Source organism: Perissodus microlepis, chromosome 12, assembly GCF_051167445.1.
Source record: "Perissodus microlepis isolate ML-2025 ecotype Zambia chromosome 12, ASM5116744v1, whole genome shotgun sequence".
Classification (NCBI taxonomy): Eukaryota; Metazoa; Chordata; class Actinopteri; order Cichliformes; family Cichlidae; genus Perissodus; species Perissodus microlepis.
The window spans coordinates 3,893,639-3,914,904 of record NC_140472.1 but is presented as its reverse complement, the minus strand read 5'-3'; the positions used below and the strand labels follow the sequence as shown (position 1 = coordinate 3,914,904).

General features: G+C 49.8%; 1 long non-coding RNA gene across 1 annotated transcript; it reads right to left on the bottom strand.

Annotated features, from left to right (window-relative positions):
* Positions 1-18,586: 18,586 nt before the first annotated feature.
* On the bottom strand, positions 18,587-20,444 carry LOC146375639 (uncharacterized). Its single transcript, XR_014801832.1, has 3 exons — positions 20,065-20,444; positions 19,153-19,899; positions 18,587-18,866 (listed from the first exon to the last, which is right to left on the bottom strand). It is a non-coding gene; the product is annotated as an uncharacterized LOC146375639 (long non-coding RNA).
* Positions 20,445-21,266: the final 822 nt, after the last annotated feature.

The window sequence follows — 21,266 nt, the reverse complement described above, 5'->3', positions numbered from 1 at the left end:
ACGGCTCCTATGCAGAGGGTTAGTCGAAGAAGGAGGGGCATCGCGAGGGGCGTCGGGGGACGGGGGACTGTGCCTCACTGCCCTCCCCTTCTCCAAGAAACCCGTCTTCAACCGAGTCGAGAGAGCCGGGAACTTGTGAGGTGTGCATGTCCTGGTGAGCCTCCACCTTTTATAGGTGGGTGCAGCCTCGACTGTACAGAGACAGACCAGACCAGCTGCACCACACAGACGCTTCAAACCTCATCTGAGGACAAAAAACATATACATACATATATATATATATATATATATATCCTACTATTAAAAAAAGTAATAAAGTTAGGATTCCTTTACAATGTCAGAAGGAGGGAGGCACTAAGGCACCGCCTTCCGCCCCTCGACGCCCTCGCCGTGACTCCTCCTTCTGACAGGAACTTCCTACAGACCAGGTATGAATGATGCCTGAGTGGACATACAAAACTCACAAGTTCCTGGCTCTCACGGCTCCTATGCAGAGGGTTAGTCGAAGAAGGAGGGGCATCGCGAGGGGCGTCGGGGGACGGGGGACTGTGCCTCACTGCCCTCCCCTTCTCCAAGAAACCCGTCTTCAACCGAGTCGAGAGAGCCGGGAACTTGTGAGGTGTGCATGTCCTGATGAGCCTCCACCTTTTATAGGTGGGTGCAGCCTCGACTGTACAGAGACAGACCAGACCAGCTGCACCACACAGACACTTCAAACCTCATCTGAGGACAAAAAACATATACATACATATATATATATATCTTACTATTAAAAAAATAATAAAGTTAGGATTCCTTTACAATGTCAGAAGGAGGGAGGCACTAAGGCACCGCCTTCCGCCCCTCGACGCCCTCGCGGTGCCCCCTCCTTCTGACAGGAACTTCCTACAGACCAGGTATGAATGATGCCTGAGTGGACATACAAAACTCACAAGTTCCTGGCTCTCACGGCTCCTATGCAGAGGGTTAGTCGAAGAAGGAGGGGCATCGCGAGGGGCGTCGGGGGACGGGGGACTGTGCCTCACTGCCCTCCCCTCCTCCAAGAAACCCGTCTTCAACCGAGTCGAGAGAGCCGGGAACTTGTGAGGTGTGCATGTCCTGGTGAGCCTCCACCTTTTATAGGTGGGTGCAGCCTCGACTGTACAGAGACAGACCAGACCAGCTGCACCACACAGACACTTCAAACCTCATCTGGGGACAAAAAACATATACATACATACATACATATATATATATATCTTACTATTAAAAAAATAATAAAGTTAGGGTTCCTTTACAATGTCAGAAGGAGGGAGGCACTAAGGCACCGCCTTCCGCCCCTCGACGCCCTCGCGGTGCCCCCTCCTTCTGACAGGAACTTCCTACAGACCAGGTATGAATGATGCCTGAGTGGACATAAAAACTCACAAGTTCCTGGCTCTCACGGCTCCTATGCAGAGGGTTAGTCGAATAAGGAGGGGCATCGCGAGGGGCGTCGGGGGACGGGGGACTGTGCCTCACTGCCCTCCCCTTCTCCAAGAAACCCGTCTTCAACCGAGTCGAGAGAGCCGGGAACTTGTGAGGTGTGCATGTCCTGGTGAGCCTCCACCTTTTATAGGTGGGTGCAGCCTCGACTGTACAGAGACAGACCAGACCAGCTGCACCACACAGACACTTCAAACCTCATCTGAGGACAAAAAACATATACATACATATATATATATATCTTACTATTAAAAAAATAATAAAGTTAGGATTCCTTTACAATGTCAGAAGGAGGGAGGCACTAAGGCACCGCCTTCCGCCCCTCGACGCCCTCGCGGTGCCCCCTCCTTCTGACAGGAACTTCCTACAGACCAGGTATGAATGATGCCTGAGTGGACATACAAAACTCACAAGTTCCTGGCTCTCACGGCTCCTATGCAGAGGGTTAGTCGAAGAAGGAGGGGCATCGCGAGGGGCGTCGGGGGACGGGGGACTGTGCCTCACTGCCCTCCCCTCCTCCAAGAAACCCGTCTTCAACCGAGTCGAGAGAGCCGGGAACTTGTGAGGTGTGCATGTCCTGGTGAGCCTCCACCTTTTATAGGTGGGTGCAGCCTCGACTGTACAGAGACAGACCAGACCAGCTGCACCACACAGACACTTCAAACCTCATCTGGGGACAAAAAACATATACATACATACATACATATATATATATATCTTACTATTAAAAAAAGTAATAAAGTTAGGGTTCCTTTACAATGTCAGAAGGAGGGAGGCACTAAGGCACCGCCTTCCGCCCCTCGACGCCCTCGCCGTGACTCCTCCTTCTGACAGGAACTTCCTACAGACCAGGTATGAATGATGCCTGAGTGGACATACAAAACTCACAAGTTCCTGGCTCTCACGGCTCCTATGCAGAGGGTTAGTCGAAGAAGGAGGGGCATCGCGAGGGGCGTCGGGGGACGGGGGACTGTGCCTCACTGCCCTCCCCTCCTCCAAGAAACCCGTCTTCAACCGAGTCGAGAGAGCCGGGAACTTGTGAGGTGTGCATGTCCTGGTGAGCCTCCACCTTTTATAGGTGGGTGCAGCCTCGACTGTACAGAGACAGACCAGACCAGCTGCACCACACAGACACTTCAAACCTCATCTGAGGACAAAAAACATATACATACATATATATATATATCTTACTATTAAAAAAATAATAAAGTTAGGATTCCTTTACAATGTCAGAAGGAGGGAGGCACTAAGGCACCGCCTTCCGCCCCTCGACGCCCTCGCGGTGCCCCCTCCTTCTGACAGGAACTTCCTACAGACCAGGTATGAATGATGCCTGAGTGGACATACAAAACTCACAAGTTCCTGGCTCTCACGGCTCCTATGCAGAGGGTTAGTCGAAGAAGGAGGGGCATCGCGAGGGGCGTCGGGGGACGGGGGACTGTGCCTCACTGCCCTCCCCTCCTCCAAGAAACCCGTCTTCAACCGAGTCGAGAGAGCCGGGAACTTGTGAGGTGTGCATGTCCTGGTGAGCCTCCACCTTTTATAGGTGGGTGCAGCCTCGACTGTACAGAGACAGACCAGACCAGCTGCACCACACAGACACTTCAAACCTCATCTGAGGACAAAAAACATATACATACATATATATATATATCTTACTATTAAAAAAATAATAAAGTTAGGATTCCTTTACAATGTCAGAAGGAGGGAGGCACTAAGGCACCGCCTTCCGCCCCTCGACGCCCTCGCGGTGCCCCCTCCTTCTGACAGGAACTTCCTACAGACCAGGTATGAATGATGCCTGAGTGGACATACAAAACTCACAAGTTCCTGGCTCTCACGGCTCCTATGCAGAGGGTTAGTTGAAGAAGGAGGGGCATCGCGAGGGGCGTCGGGGGACGGGGGACTGTGCCTCACTGCCCTCCCCTTCTCCAAGAAACCCGTCTTCAACCGAGTCGAGAGAGCCGGGAACTTGTGAGGTGTGCATGTCCTGGTGAGCCTCCACCTTTTATAGGTGGGTGCAGCCTCGACTGTACAGAGACAGACCAGACCAGCTGCACCACACAGACACTTCAAACCTCATCTGGGGACAAAAAACATATACATACATATATATATATATATATATATATATCCTACTATTAAAAAAAGTAATAAAGTTAGGGTTCCTTTACAATGTCAGAAGGAGGGAGGCACTAAGGCACCGCCTTCCGCCCCTCGACGCCCTCGCGGTGCCCCCTCCTTCTGACAGGAACTTCCTACAGACCAGGTATGAATGATGCCTGAGTGGACATACAAAACTCACAAGTTCCTGGCTCTCACGGCTCCTATGCAGAGGGTTAGTCGAAGAAGGAGGGGCATCGCGAGGGGCGTCGGGGGACGGGGGACTGTGCCTCACTGCCCTCCCCTTCTCCAAGAAACCCGTCTTCAACCGAGTCGAGAGAGCCGGGAACTTGTGAGGTGTGCATGTCCTGGTGAGCCTCCACCTTTTATAGGTGGGTGCAGCCTCGACTGTACAGAGACAGACCAGACCAGCTGCACCACACAGACACTTCAAACCTCATCTGAGGACAAAAAACATATACATACATATATATATATATATATATATATCTTACTATTAAAAAAAGTAATAAAGTTAGGGTTCCTTTACAATGTCAGAAGGAGGGAGGCACTAAGGCACCGCCTTCCGCCCCTCGACGCCCTCGCGGTGCCCCCTCCTTCTGACAGGAACTTCCTACAGACCAGGTATGAATGATGCCTGAGTGGACATACAAAACTCACAAGTTCCTGGCTCTCACGGCTCCTATGCAGAGGGTTAGTCGAAGAAGGAGGGGCATCGCGAGGGGCGTCGGGGGACGGGGGACTGTGCCTCACTGCCCTCCCCTTCTCCAAGAAACCCGTCTTCAACCGAGTCGAGAGAGCCGGGAACTTGTGAGGTGTGCATGTCCTGGTGAGCCTCCACCTTTTATAGGTGGGTGCAGCCTCGACTGTACAGAGACAGACCAGACCAGCTGCACCACACAGACACTTCAAACCTCATCTGAGGACAAAAAACATATACATACATATATATATATATCTTACTATTAAAAAAATAATAAAGTTAGGATTCCTTTACAATGTCAGAAGGAGGGAGGCACTAAGGCACCGCCTTCCGCCCCTCGACGCCCTCGCGGTGCCCCCTCCTTCTGACAGGAACTTCCTACAGACCAGGTATGAATGATGCCTGAGTGGACATACAAAACTCACAAGTTCCTGGCTCTCACGGCTCCTATGCAGAGGGTTAGTCGAAGAAGGAGGGGCATCGCGAGGGGCGTCGGGGGACGGGGGACTGTGCCTCACTGCCCTCCCCTCCTCCAAGAAACCCGTCTTCAACCGAGTCGAGAGAGCCGGGAACTTGTGAGGTGTGCATGTCCTGGTGAGCCTCCACCTTTTATAGGTGGGTGCAGCCTCGACTGTACAGAGACAGACCAGACCAGCTGCACCACACAGACACTTCAAACCTCATCTGGGGACAAAAAACATATACATACATACATACATATATATATATATATATCTTACTATTAAAAAAAGTAATAAAGTTAGGGTTCCTTTACAATGTCAGAAGGAGGGAGGCACTAAGGCACCGCCTTCCGCCCCTCGACGCCCTCGCGGTGCCCCCTCCTTCTGACAGGAACTTCCTACAGACCAGGTATGAATGATGCCTGAGTGGACATACAAAACTCACAAGTTCCTGGCTCTCACGGCTCCTATGCAGAGGGTTAGTTGAAGAAGGAGGGGCATCGCGAGGGGCGTCGGGGGACGGGGGACTGTGCCTCACTGCCCTCCCCTTCTCCAAGAAACCCGTCTTCAACCGAGTCGAGAGAGCCGGGAACTTGTGAGGTGTGCATGTCCTGGTGAGCCTCCACCTTTTATAGGTGGGTGCAGCCTCGACTGTACAGAGACAGACCAGACCAGCTGCACCACACAGACACTTCAAACCTCATCTGGGGACAAAAAACATATACATACATACATATATATATATATATATATCTTATTATTAAAAAAGTAATAAAGTTAGGATTCCTTTACAATGTCAGAAGGAGGGAGGCACTAAGGCACCGCCTTCCGCCCCTCGACGCCCTCGCGGTGCCCCCTACTTCTGACAGGAACTTCCTACAGACCAGGTATGAATGATGCCTGAGTGGACATACAAAACTCACAAGTTCCTGGCTCTCACGGCTCCTATGCAGAGGGTTAGTCGAAGAAGGAGGGGCATCGCGAGGGGCGTCGGGGGACGGGGGACTGTGCCTCACTGCCCTCCCCTTCTCCAAGAAACCCGTCTTCAACCGAGTCGAGAGAGCCGGGAACTTGTGAGGTGTGCATGTCCTGGTGAGCCTCCACCTTTTATAGGTGGGTGCAGCCTCGACTGTACAGAGACAGACCAGACCAGCTGCACCACACAGACACTTCAAACCTCATCTGGGGACAAAAAACATATACATACATACATATATATATATATATATCTTACTATTAAAAAAGTAATAAAGTTAGGATTCCTTTACAATGTCAGAAGGAGGGAGGCACTAAGGCACCGCCTTCCGCCCCTCGACGCCCTCGCGGTGCCCCCTCCTTCTGACAGGAACTTCCTACAGACCAGGTATGAATGATGCCTGAGTGGACATACAAAACTCACAAGTTCCTGGCTCTCACGGCTCCTATGCAGAGGGTTAGTCGAAGAAGGAGGGGCATCGCGAGGGGCGTCGGGGGACGGGGGACTGTGCCTCACTGCCCTCCCCTTCTCCAAGAAACCCGTCTTCAACCGAGTCGACAGAGCTGGGAACTTGTGAGGTGTGCATGTCCTGGTGAGCCTCCACCTTTTATAGGTGGGTGCAGCCTCGACTGTACAGAGACAGACCAGACCAGCTGCACCACACAGACACTTCAAACCTCATCTGAGGACAAAAAACATATACATACATACATACATACATATATATATATATATCTTACTATTAAAAAAAGTAATAAAGTTAGGGTTCCTTTACAATGTCAGAAGGAGGGAGGCACTAAGGCACCGCCTTCCGCCCCTCGACGCCCTCGCGGTGCCCCCTCCTTCTGACAGGAACTTCCTACAGACCAGGTATGAATGATGCCTGAGTGGACATACAAAACTCACAAGTTCCTGGCTCTCACGGCTCCTATGCAGAGGGTTAGTCGAAGAAGGAGGGGCATCGCGAGGGGCGTCGGGGGACGGGGGACTGTGCCTCACTGCCCTCCCCTTCTCCAAGAAACCCGTCTTCAACCGAGTCGAGAGAGCCGGGAACTTGTGAGGTGTGCATGTCCTGGTGAGCCTCCACCTTTTATAGGTGGGTGCAGCCTCGACTGTACAGAGACAGACCAGACCAGCTGCACCACACAGACACTTCAAACCTCATCTGAGGACAAAAAACATATACATACATATATATATATATCTTACTATTAAAAAAATAATAAAGTTAGGATTCCTTTACAATGTCAGAAGGAGGGAGGCACTAAGGCACCGCCTTCCGCCCCTCGACGCCCTCGCGGTGCCCCCTCCTTCTGACAGGAACTTCCTACAGACCAGGTATGAATGATGCCTGAGTGGACATACAAAACTCACAAGTTCCTGGCTCTCACGGCTCCTATGCAGAGGGTTAGTCGAAGAAGGAGGGGCATCGCGAGGGGCGTCGGGGGACGGGGGACTGTGCCTCACTGCCCTCCCCTCCTCCAAGAAACCCGTCTTCAACCGAGTCGAGAGAGCCGGGAACTTGTGAGGTGTGCATGTCCTGGTGAGCCTCCACCTTTTATAGGTGGGTGCAGCCTCGACTGTACAGAGACAGACCAGACCAGCTGCACCACACAGACACTTCAAACCTCATCTGGGGACAAAAAACATATACATACATATATATATATATATATCTTACTATTAAAAAAAGTAATAAAGTTAGGGTTCCTTTACAATGTCAGAAGGAGGGAGGCACTAAGGCACCGCCTTCCGCCCCTCGACGCCCTCGCGGTGCCCCCTCCTTCTGACAGGAACTTCCTACAGACCAGGTATGAATGATGCCTGAGTGGACATACAAAACTCACAAGTTCCTGGCTCTCACGGCTCCTATGCAGAGGGTTAGTTGAAGAAGGAGGGGCATCGCGAGGGGCGTCGGGGGACGGGGGACTGTGCCTCACTGCCCTCCCCTTCTCCAAGAAACCCGTCTTCAACCGAGTCGAGAGAGCCGGGAACTTGTGAGGTGTGCATGTCCTGGTGAGCCTCCACCTTTTATAGGTGGGTGCAGCCTCGACTGTACAGAGACAGACCAGACCAGCTGCACCACACAGACACTTCAAACCTCATCTGGGGACAAAAAACATATACATACATACATATATATATATATATATATCTTATTATTAAAAAAGTAATAAAGTTAGGATTCCTTTACAATGTCAGAAGGAGGGAGGCACTAAGGCACCGCCTTCCGCCCCTCGACGCCCTCGCGGTGCCCCCTACTTCTGACAGGAACTTCCTACAGACCAGGTATGAATGATGCCTGAGTGGACATACAAAACTCACAAGTTCCTGGCTCTCACGGCTCCTATGCAGAGGGTTAGTCGAAGAAGGAGGGGCATCGCGAGGGGCGTCGGGGGACGGGGGACTGTGCCTCACTGCCCTCCCCTTCTCCAAGAAACCCGTCTTCAACCGAGTCGAGAGAGCCGGGAACTTGTGAGGTGTGCATGTCCTGGTGAGCCTCCACCTTTTATAGGTGGGTGCAGCCTCGACTGTACAGAGACAGACCAGACCAGCTGCACCACACAGACACTTCAAACCTCATCTGAGGACAAAAAACATATACATACATACATACATACATATATATATATATATCTTACTATTAAAAAAAGTAATAAAGTTAGGGTTCCTTTACAATGTCAGAAGGAGGGAGGCACTAAGGCACCGCCTTCCGCCCCTCGACGCCCTCGCGGTGCCCCCTCCTTCTGACAGGAACTTCCTACAGACCAGGTATGAATGATGCCTGAGTGGACATACAAAACTCACAAGTTCCTGGCTCTCACGGCTCCTATGCAGAGGGTTAGTCGAAGAAGGAGGGGCATCGCGAGGGGCGTCGGGGGACGGGGGACTGTGCCTCACTGCCCTCCCCTCCTCCAAGAAACCCGTCTTCAACCGAGTCGAGAGAGCCGGGAACTTGTGAGGTGTGCATGTCCTGGTGAGCCTCCACCTTTTATAGGTGGGTGCAGCCTCGACTGTACAGAGACAGACCAGACCAGCTGCACCACACAGACACTTCAAACCTCATCTGGGGACAAAAAACATATACATACATACATACATATATATATATATCTTACTATTAAAAAAAGTAATAAAGTTAGGGTTCCTTTACAATGTCAGAAGGAGGGAGGCACTAAGGCACCGCCTTCCGCCCCTCGACGCCCTCGCGGTGCCCCCTCCTTCTGACAGGAACTTCCTACAGACCAGGTATGAATGATGCCTGAGTGGACATACAAAACTCACAAGTTCCTGGCTCTCACGGCTCCTATGCAGAGGGTTAGTCGAAGAAGGAGGGGCATCGCGAGGGGCGTCGGGGGACGGGGGACTGTGCCTCACTGCCCTCCCCTTCTCCAAGAAACCCGTCTTCAACCGAGTCGAGAGAGCCGGGAACTTGTGAGGTGTGCATGTCCTGGTGAGCCTCCACCTTTTATAGGTGGGTGCAGCCTCGACTGTACAGAGACAGACCAGACCAGCTGCACCACACAGACACTTCAAACCTCATCTGAGGACAAAAAACATATACATACATATATATATATATATATATATATCCTACTATTAAAAAAAGTAATAAAGTTAGGGTTCCTTTACAATGTCAGAAGGAGGGAGGCACTAAGGCACCGCCTTCCGCCCCTCGACGCCCTCGCGGTGCCCCCTCCTTCTGACAGGAACTTCCTACAGACCAGGTATGAATGATGCCTGAGTGGACATACAAAACTCACAAGTTCCTGGCTCTCACGGCTCCTATGCAGAGGGTTAGTCGAAGAAGGAGGGGCATCGCGAGGGGCGTCGGGGGACGGGGGACTGTGCCTCACTGCCCTCCCCTTCTCCAAGAAACCCGTCTTCAACCGAGTCGAGAGAGCCGGGAACTTGTGAGGTGTGCATGTCCTGGTGAGCCTCCACCTTTTATAGGTGGGTGCAGCCTCGACTGTACAGAGACAGACCAGACCAGCTGCACCACACAGACACTTCAAACCTCATCTGGGGACAAAAAACATATACATACATACATATATATATATATATATCTTACTATTAAAAAAGTAATAAAGTTAGGATTCCTTTACAATGTCAGAAGGAGGGAGGCACTAAGGCACCGCCTTCCGCCCCTCGACGCCCTCGCGGTGCCCCCTACTTCTGACAGGAACTTCCTACAGACCAGGTATGAATGATGCCTGAGTGGACATACAAAACTCACAAGTTCCTGGCTCTCACGGCTCCTATGCAGAGGGTTAGTCGAAGAAGGAGGGGCATCGCGAGGGGCGTCGGGGGACGGGGGACTGTGCCTCACTGCCCTCCCCTTCTCCAAGAAACCCGTCTTCAACCGAGTCGAGAGAGCCGGGAACTTGTGAGGTGTGCATGTCCTGGTGAGCCTCCACCTTTTATAGGTGGGTGCAGCCTCGACTGTACAGAGACAGACCAGACCAGCTGCACCACACAGACACTTCAAACCTCATCTGAGGACAAAAAACATATACATACATATATATATATATCTTACTATTAAAAAAATAATAAAGTTAGGATTCCTTTACAATGTCAGAAGGAGGGAGGCACTAAGGCACCGCCTTCCGCCCCTCGACGCCCTCGCGGTGCCCCCTCCTTCTGACAGGAACTTCCTACAGACCAGGTATGAATGATGCCTGAGTGGACATACAAAACTCACAAGTTCCTGGCTCTCACGGCTCCTATGCAGAGGGTTAGTCGAAGAAGGAGGGGCATCGCGAGGGGCGTCGGGGGACGGGGGACTGTGCCTCACTGCCCTCCCCTCCTCCAAGAAACCCGTCTTCAACCGAGTCGAGAGAGCCGGGAACTTGTGAGGTGTGCATGTCCTGGTGAGCCTCCACCTTTTATAGGTGGGTGCAGCCTCGACTGTACAGAGACAGACCAGACCAGCTGCACCACACAGACACTTCAAACCTCATCTGGGGACAAAAAACATATACATACATACATACATATATATATATATCTTACTATTAAAAAAAGTAATAAAGTTAGGGTTCCTTTACAATGTCAGAAGGAGGGAGGCACTAAGGCACCGCCTTCCGCCCCTCGACGCCCTCGCGGTGCCCCCTCCTTCTGACAGGAACTTCCTACAGACCAGGTATGAATGATGCCTGAGTGGACATACAAAACTCACAAGTTCCTGGCTCTCACGGCTCCTATGCAGAGGGTTAGTTGAAGAAGGAGGGGCATCGCGAGGGGCGTCGGGGGACGGGGGACTGTGCCTCACTGCCCTCCCCTTCTCCAAGAAACCCGTCTTCAACCGAGTCGAGAGAGCCGGGAACTTGTGAGGTGTGCATGTCCTGGTGAGCCTCCACCTTTTATAGGTGGGTGCAGCCTCGACTGTACAGAGACAGACCAGACCAGCTGCACCACACAGACACTTCAAACCTCATCTGGGGACAAAAAACATATACATACATACATATATATATATATATATCTTACTATTAAAAAAAGTAATAAAGTTAGGGTTCCTTTACAATGTCAGAAGGAGGGAGGCACTAAGGCACCGCCTTCCGCCCCTCGACGCCCTCGCGGTGCCCCCTCCTTCTGACAGGAACTTCCTACAGACCAGGTATGAATGATGCCTGAGTGGACATACAAAACTCACAAGTTCCTGGCTCTCACGGCTCCTATGCAGAGGGTTAGTTGAAGAAGGAGGGGCATCGCGAGGGGCGTCGGGGGACGGGGGACTGTGCCTCACTGCCCTCCCCTTCTCCAAGAAACCCGTCTTCAACCGAGTCGAGAGAGCCGGGAACTTGTGAGGTGTGCATGTCCTGGTGAGCCTCCACCTTTTATAGGTGGGTGCAGCCTCGACTGTACAGAGACAGACCAGACCAGCTGCACCACACAGACACTTCAAACCTCATCTGGGGACAAAAAACATATACATACATACATATATATATATATATATCTTACTATTAAAAAAAGTAATAAAGTTAGGGTTCCTTTACAATGTCAGAAGGAGGGAGGCACTAAGGCACCGCCTTCCGCCCCTCGACGCCCTCGCGGTGCCCCCTCCTTCTGACAGGAACTTCCTACAGACCAGGTATGAATGATGCCTGAGTGGACATACAAAACTCACAAGTTCCTGGCTCTCACGGCTCCTATGCAGAGGGTTAGTTGAAGAAGGAGGGGCATCGCGAGGGGCGTCGGGGGACGGGGGACTGTGCCTCACTGCCCTCCCCTTCTCCAAGAAACCCGTCTTCAACCGAGTCGAGAGAGCCGGGAACTTGTGAGGTGTGCATGTCCTGGTGAGCCTCCACCTTTTATAGGTGGGTGCAGCCTCGACTGTACAGAGACAGACCAGACCAGCTGCACCACACAGACACTTCAAACCTCATCTGAGGACAAAAAACATATACATACATATATATATATATATCTTACTATTAAAAAAATAATAAAGTTAGGATTCCTTTACAATGTCAGAAGGAGGGAGGCACTAAGGCACCGCCTTCCGCCCCTCGACGCCCTCGCGGTGCCCCCTCCTTCTGACAGGAACTTCCTACAGACCAGGTATGAATGATGCCTGAGTGGACATACAAAACTCACAAGTTCCTGGCTCTCACGGCTCCTATGCAGAGGGTTAGTCGAAGAAGGAGGGGCATCGCGAGGGGCGTCGGGGGACGGGGGACTGTGCCTCACTGCCCTCCCCTCCTCCAAGAAACCCGTCTTCAACCGAGTCGAGAGAGCCGGGAACTTGTGAGGTGTGCATGTCCTGGTGAGCCTCCACCTTTTATAGGTGGGTGCAGCCTCGACTGTACAGAGACAGACCAGACCAGCTGCACCACACAGACACTTCAAACCTCATCTGAGGACAAAAAACATATACATACATACATACATATATATATATATATATATCTTACTATTAAAAAAATAATAAAGTTAGGATTCCTTTACAATGTCAGAAGGAGGGAGGCACTAAGGCACCGCCTTCCGCCCCTCGACGCCCTCGCGGTGCCCCCTCCTTCTGACAGGAACTTCCTACAGACCAGGTATGAATGATGCCTGAGTGGACATACAAAACTCACAAGTTCCTGGCTCTCACGGCTCCTATGCAGAGGGTTAGTCGAAGAAGGAGGGGCATCGCGAGGGGCGTCGGGGGACGGGGGACTGTGCCTCACTGCCCTCCCCTTCTCCAAGAAACCCGTCTTCAACCGAGTCGAGAGAGCCGGGAACTTGTGAGGTGTGCATGTCCTGGTGAGCCTCCACCTTTTATAGGTGGGTGCAGCCTCGACTGTACAGAGACAGACCAGACCAGCTGCACCACACAGACACTTCAAACCTCATCTGGGGACAAAAAACATATACATACATATATATATATATATATATATATATATATATATATATATATATATATATATATATATATATATATATCCTACTATTAAAAAAAGTAATAAAGTTAGGGTTCCTTTACAATGTCAGAAGGAGGGAGGCACTAAGGCACCGCCTTCCGCCCCTCGACGCCCTCGCGGTGCCCCCTCCTTCTGACAGGAACTTCCTACAGACCAGGTATGAATGATGCCTGAGTGGACATACAAAACTCACAAGTTCCTGGCTCTCACGGCTCCTATGCAGAGGGTTAGTCGAAGAAGGAGGGGCATCGCGAGGGGCGTCGGGGGACGGGGGACTGTGCCTCACTGCCCTCCCCTTCTCCAAGAAACCCGTCTTCAACCGAGTCGAGAGAGCCGGGAACTTGTGAGGTGTGCATGTCCTGGTGAGCCTCCACCTTTTATAGGTGGGTGCAGCCTCGACTGTACAGAGACAGACCAGACCAGCTGCACCACACAGACACTTCAAACCTCATCTGAGGACAAAAAACATATACATACATATATATATATATATATATATATATATATATATATATATATATATATATATATATATATCCTACTATTAAAAAAAGTAATAAAGTTAGGGTTCCTTTACAATGTCAGAAGGAGGGAGGCACTAAGGCACCGCCTTCCGCCCCTCGACGCCCTCGCGGTGCCCCCTCCTTCTGACAGGAACTTCCTACAGACCAGGTATGAATGATGCCTGAGTGGACATACAAAACTCACAAGTTCCTGGCTCTCACGGCTCCTATGCAGAGGGTTAGTCGAAGAAGGAGGGGCATCGCGAGGGGCGTCGGGGGACGGGGGACTGTGCCTCACTGCCCTCCCCTTCTCCAAGAAACCCGTCTTCAACCGAGTCGAGAGAGCCGGGAACTTGTGAGGTGTGCATGTCCTGGTGAGCCTCCACCTTTTATAGGTGGGTGCAGCCTCGACTGTACAGAGACAGACCAGACCAGCTGCACCACACAGACACTTCAAACCTCATCTGAGGACAAAAAACATATACATACATATATATATATATATATATATATCCTACTATTAAAAAAAGTAATAAAGTTAGGGTTCCTTTACAATGTCAGAAGGAGGGAGGCACTAAGGCACCGCCTTCCGCCCCTCGACGCCCTCGCGGTGCCCCCTCCTTCTGACAGGAACTTCCTACAGACCAGGTATGAATGATGCCTGAGTGGACATACAAAACTCACAAGTTCCTGGCTCTCACGGCTCCTATGCAGAGGGTTAGTCGAAGAAGGAGGGGCATCGCGAGGGGCGTCGGGGGACGGGGGACTGTGCCTCACTGCCCTCCCCTTCTCCAAGAAACCCGTCTTCAACCGAGTCGAGAGAGCCGGGAACTTGTGAGGTGTGCATGTCCTGGTGAGCCTCCACCTTTTATAGGTGGGTGCAGCCTCGACTGTACAGAGACAGACCAGACCAGCTGCACCACACAGACACTTCAAACCTCATCTGGGGACAAAAAACATATACATACATACATATATATATATATATATCTTACTATTAAAAAAGTAATAAAGTTAGGATTCCTTTACAATGTCAGAAGGAGGGAGGCACTAAGGCACCGCCTTCCGCCCCTCGACGCCCTCGCGGTGCCCCCTACTTCTGACAGGAACTTCCTACAGACCAGGTATGAATGATGCCTGAGTGGACATACAAAACTCACAAGTTCCTGGCTCTCACGGCTCCTATGCAGAGGGTTAGTCGAAGAAGGAGGGGCATCGCGAGGGGCGTCGGGGGACGGGGGACTGTGCCTCACTGCCCTCCCCTTCTCCAAGAAACCCGTCTTCAACCGAGTCGACAGAGCTGGGAACTTGTGAGGTGTGCATGTCCTGGTGAGCCTCCACCTTTTATAGGTGGGTGCAGCCTCGACTGTACAGAGACAGACCAGACCAGCTGCACCACACAGACACTTCAAACCTCATCTGAGGACAAAAAACATATACATACATATATATATATATCTTACTATTAAAAAAATAATAAAGTTAGGATTCCTTTACAATGTCAGAAGGAGGGAGGCACTAAGGCACCGCCTTCCGCCCCTCGACGCCCTCGCGGTGCCCCCTCCTTCTGACAGGAACTTCCTACAGACCAGGTATGAATGATGCCTGAGTGGACATACAAAACTCACAAGTTCCTGGCTCTCACGGCTCCTATGCAGAGGGTTAGTCGAAGAAGGAGGGGCATCGCGAGGGGCGTCGGGGGACGGGGGACTGTGCCTCACTGCCCTCCCCTTCTCCAAGAAACCCGTCTTCAACCGAGTCGAGAGAGCCGGGAACTTGTGAGGTGTGCATGTCCTGGTGAGCCTCCACCTTTTATAGGTGGGTGCAGCCTCGACTGTACAGAGACAGACCAGACCAGCTGCACCACACAGACACTTCAAACCTCATCTGAGGACAAAAAACATATACATACATATATATATATATCTTACTATTAAAAAAATAATAAAGTTAGGATTCCTTTACAATGTCAGAAGGAGGGAGGCACTAAGGCACCGCCTTCCGCCCCTCGACGCCCTCGCGGTGCCCCCTCCTTCTGACAGGAACTTCCTACAGACCAGGTATGAATGATGCCTGAGTGGACATACAAAACTCACAAGTTCCTGGCTCTCACGGCTCCTATGCAGAGGGTTAGTCGAAGAAGGAGGGGCATCGCGAGGGGCGTCGGGGGACGGGGGACTGTGCCTCACTGCCCTCCCCTCCTCCAAGAAACCCGTCTTCAACCGAGTCGAGAGAGCCGGGAACTTGTGAGGTGTGCATGTCCTGGTGAGCCTCCACCTTTTATAGGTGGGTGCAGCCTCGACTGTACAGAGACAGACCAGACCAGCTGCACCACACAGACACTTCAAACCTCATCTGGGGACAAAAAACATATACATACATACATACATATATATATATATCTTACTATTAAAAAAAGTAATAAAGTTAGGGTTCCTTTACAATGTCAGAAGGAGGGAGGCACTAAGGCACCGCCTTCCGCCCCTCGACGCCCTCGCGGTGCCCCCTCCTTCTGACAGGAACTTCCTACAGACCAGGTATGAATGATGCCTGAGTGGACATACAAAACTCACAAGTTCCTGGCTCTCACGGCTCCTATGCAGAGGGTTAGTTGAAGAAGGAGGGGCATCGCGAGGGGCGTCGGGGGACGGGGGACTGTGCCTCACTGCCCTCCCCTTCTCCAAGAAACCCGTCTTCAACCGAGTCGAGAGAGCCGGGAACTTGTGAGGTGTGCATGTCCTGGTGAGCCTCCACCTTTTATAGGTGGGTGCAGCCTCGACTGTACAGAGACAGACCAGACCAGCTGCACCACACAGACACTTCAAACCTCATCTGGGGACAAAAAACATATACATACATATATATATATATATATCTTACTATTAAAAAAGTAATAAAGTTAGGGTTCCTTTACAATGTCAGAAGGAGGGAGGCACTAAGGCACCGCCTTCCGCCCCTCGACGCCCTCGCGGTGCCCCCTACTTCTGACAGGAACTTCCTACAGACCAGGTATGAATGATGCCTGAGTGGACATACAAAACTCACAAGTTCCTGGCTCTCACGGCTCCTATGCAGAGGGTTAGTCGAAGAAGGAGGGGCATCGCGAGGGGCGTCGGGGGACGGGGGACTGTGCCTCACTGCCCTCCCCTTCTCCAAGAAACCAGTCTTCAACCGAGTCGAGAGAGCCGGGAACTTGTGAGGTGTGCATGTCCTGGTGAGCCTCCACCTTTTATAGGTGGGTGCAGCCTCGACTGTACAGAGACAGACGAGACCAGCTGCACCACACAGACACTTCAAACCTCATCTGAGGACAAAAAACATATACATACATATATATATATATATCTTACTATTAAAAAAAGTAATAAAGTTAGGGTTCCTTTACAATGTCAGAAGGAGGGAGGCACTAAGGCACCGCCTTCCGCCCCTCGACGCCCTCGCGGTGCCCCCTCCTTCTGACAGGAACTTCCTACAGACCAGGTATGAATGATGCCTGAGTGGACATACAAAACTCACAAGTTCCTGGCTCTCACGGCTCCTATGCAGAGGGTTAGTCGAAGAAGGAGGGGCATCGCGAGGGGCGTCGGGGGACGGGGGACTGTGCCTCACTGCCCTCCCCTTCTCCAAGAAACCCGTCTTCAACCGAGTCGAGAGAGCCGGGAACTTGTGAGGTGTGCATGTCCTGGTGAGCCTCCACCTTTTATAGGTGGGTGCAGCCTCGACTGTACAGAGACAGACCAGACCAGCTGCACCACACAGACACTTCAAACCTCATCTGGGGACAAAAAACATATACATACATACATATATATATATATATCTTACTATTAAAAAAAGTAATAAAGTTAGGGTTCCTTTACAATGTCAGAAGGAGGGAGGCACTAAGGCACCGCCTTCCGCCCCTCGACGCCCTCGCGGTGCCCCCTCCTTCTGACAGGAACTTCCTACAGACCAGGTATGAATGATGCCTGAGTGGACATACAAAACTCACAAGTTCCTGGCTCTCACGGCTCCTATGCAGAGGGTTAGTCGAAGAAGGAGGGGCATCGCGAGGGGCGTCGGGGGACGGGGGACTGTGCCTCACTGCCCTCCCCTTCTCCAAGAAACCCGTCTTCAACCGAGTCGACAGAGCTGGGAACTTGTGAGGTGTGCATGTCCTGGTGAGCCTCCACCTTTTATAGGTGGGTGCAGCCTCGACTGTACAGAGACAGACCAGACCAGCTGCACCACACAGACACTTCAAACCTCATCTGAGGACAAAAAACATATACATACATACATACATACATATATATATATATATCTTACTATTAAAAAAAGTAATAAAGTTAGGGTTCCTTTACAATGTCAGAAGGAGGGAGGCACTAAGGCACCGCCTTCCGCCCCTCGACGCCCTCGCGGTGCCCCCTCCTTCTGACAGGAACTTCCTACAGACCAGGTATGAATGATGCCTGAGTGGACATACAAAACTCACAAGTTCCTGGCTCTCACGGCTCCTATGCAGAGGGTTAGTCGAAGAAGGAGGGGCATCGCGAGGGGCGTCGGGGGACGGGGGACTGTGCCTCACTGCCCTCCCCTTCTCCAAGAAACCCGTCTTCAACCGAGTCGAGAGAGCCGGGAACTTGTGAGGTGTGCATGTCCTGGTGAGCCTCCACCTTTTATAGGTGGGTGCAGCCTCGACTGTACAGAGACAGACCAGACCAGCTGCACCACACAGACACTTCAAACCTCATCTGGGGACAAAAAACATATACATACATACATATATATATATATATCTTACTATTAAAAAAAGTAATAAAGTTAGGGTTCCTTTACAATGTCAGAAGGAGGGAGGCACTAAGGCACCGCCTTCCGCCCCTCGACGCCCTCGCGGTGCCCCCTCCTTCTGACAGGAACTTCCTACAGACCAGGTATGAATGATGCCTGAGTGGACATACAAAACTCACAAGTTCCTGGCTCTCACGGCTCCTATGCAGAGGGTTAGTCGAAGAAGGAGGGGCATCGCGAGGGGCGTCGGGGGACGGGGGACTGTGCCTCACTGCCCTCCCCTTCTCCAAGAAACCCGTCTTCAACCGAGTCGAGAGAGCCAGTCCAGGGTGTGTGAGTGTCAATTTCACTCCCATATATGACCTGCTATCACAGAATGTGTTACTGGGACATCACACACTGTGCTTTGAAGTGTGATGACTGGATACAGGTGTGGAATGGCAACTGTTTGAAAGACACAAAACAATAAATACCATCACTCACATAGACACACACTCACAACAACAGAAAAGAAAGAAAGAGAGAGAAAAAATGGTTATCAAGCACATGAGGAAATTAAATATATATATGTACATACATATATATATAATATATATTTACACAAACACACATATACATATATATATATATATATATATATATATATATATATATATATATATTCAAACCTTAAGGACAAAAACCAGAGGGCAAAAACTACAAGAACAACATAAATATGGAGAAAACTAACCTTAGAAACATGCAGGGTGACAGGAGACAGCAGCATTGCAGACATGAGGACAGGCAGACAGTTCAGGCTGTGTGAGAGTCAAGTTCACTCCTATATATGACCTCCTATCGCAGAATGCGTTACTGTGACAACGCAGGCTTTGTGCTTTGAAGTGTGGTGGTTGGTGACGTCATTGGAACGGCCTGTGATCTTAGCCGGATAAATTTGAAAAAGGCGTTTTCGTTTGAAAACGCTCCATGTCCAGACTACCGTTTTCACAGAGTTGTGCGTCCACATTGAAACGGCCGAAAACGCTTACGTTCCAGTACTGCGCATGCGTGAAACGCAAGGTGACTCGACCTGCCTCATTTCTGTCTGCCTTTTATTTACTTTCCGGCTCTTTGAAACGTCGCGGCAAAATGTCGAGGAAAAGCAACGAGTTTTTTAAATGGACTAACAATGAGGTGGAGTTGTTGCTGCAAGTAATACAAAAGTACAAAGTTGCAAAAGCGATTGAGAATTAAAGAATTTGAAGAAAAGCTATCTGGAGCATGTACAAACTGATATTAATCTTTAACGGGGCTGTCACAATTTATCACATGATTGCATCACTTGACTAGGCTATGTCCACATGTATGGGTATTTTTGAAAACATAGATTTTTCTATGCGTTTGTACCTTTCGTCCACACGTTTCGGCCACTGAAAACGGAGAGTTTTAAAAATTCCTGCCTGGGTGGAGATTTTCAAGAACTCCGTTTTTGCGTTTACTATGGACAAGGAAAAGGGAGAAAACGCAGGGTCAAAGGTGTGCGCCTTTTTTGACGTCACACTGTGCGCCAAGTTATTGTTTCGGTGAAATTAATTTCTACAACGGCGGACTTAGACAAAATACTGTTAATTTTACTCTCTGTAGTGTTTAAATGCTTACATACACAGACAGTTACTGTCCCTCCACACATAGGACTCACTTCTGCTTCTTTGCGCCGCCATCTTTGTTTACTCTTTCCCGCCCAGGCGTCTAGACATCTGATTGGCCAACATTTCTACACGGTTAGGAATATATCGCCACCTGTTGCTTTGGCATGCTCCTGGCAGCATTTTCCTTCGTTTTTGGTGTTGAGGTGTGGATGGGATTTTTTTAAAAAACGAAAAATCTCAGTTTTCAGAAATACCCGTGTACGTGTGGACGTAGTCTACAATGTATCATTGTTTTTAAAAAGGCTCCAGTTCGCTTTCCACAATGCTACGCGAAAACGGCGTCAAATGTATACGCTTTGGAGAGCGTTTTCAAAACGCTGCGCTTTCCTTGACCGAAAACGCTGTCTCAGTGTGGACGGAAGGCCAAAACGGAGAGTGATGAGTCATGATAGCATTACAGGCTGTTGACTTTTAAGTGTGGTAATTAGAAATATTGCAAAATAAAATACACACAAATATACTGTAAGAAAAGGCTTTTATTTTTTAGTATATGCTGAATTATCAGTTTCAAAGCTACTCTACCAGAGTTTCACTAAAAAATGAAACAAAGGATAAGTTTTAACCCTTTCATGCATGAATTATGACAACCTCTCAGCGAATAGCTTCTCTAAAATCAATAGAAACCCAACATTAAGTTCAGCTGAAGGTCAAACTGCAACAAAAAACTCTTTAATCAACAGTTTACGTTAAAAACGGCTTCTTTTTTTGGAAAAAAAAATAAATAAACGAACAGAAATCCCAGTACAGTACCGTTCCTTTGTATCGTGCTGCTGCCACCTGCTGCTCTGGGGTGGGAACAACAACACTTTGGATTTGCGTTCGTTATCAGCAACAAATGAGTTTTACTTTTGAGGCTGCAGTTTTTAGTTATGTTTATTTGTTGGATCCCATCAGTTTTTCTTCGAAGAGCCGAAAGACTTTCAGTTACTTATGATAAACCGTTTGTCTTATACAAACAGATAAATACAGAAAACAAAGAAGAAAACAAAGCTTGTATTCTATTTGATTTTCAAGATATTGAACTTTATTTTTTCTATTTCACCGAGTTCTTTTTTCCATGTACTTTTTGTCCAATAATTTTTTTTAATAATCAGATTAATGTTTATTTTAAAATTAAGAATTATTTATATTTTTTATATTTGCTATATACTGAGCT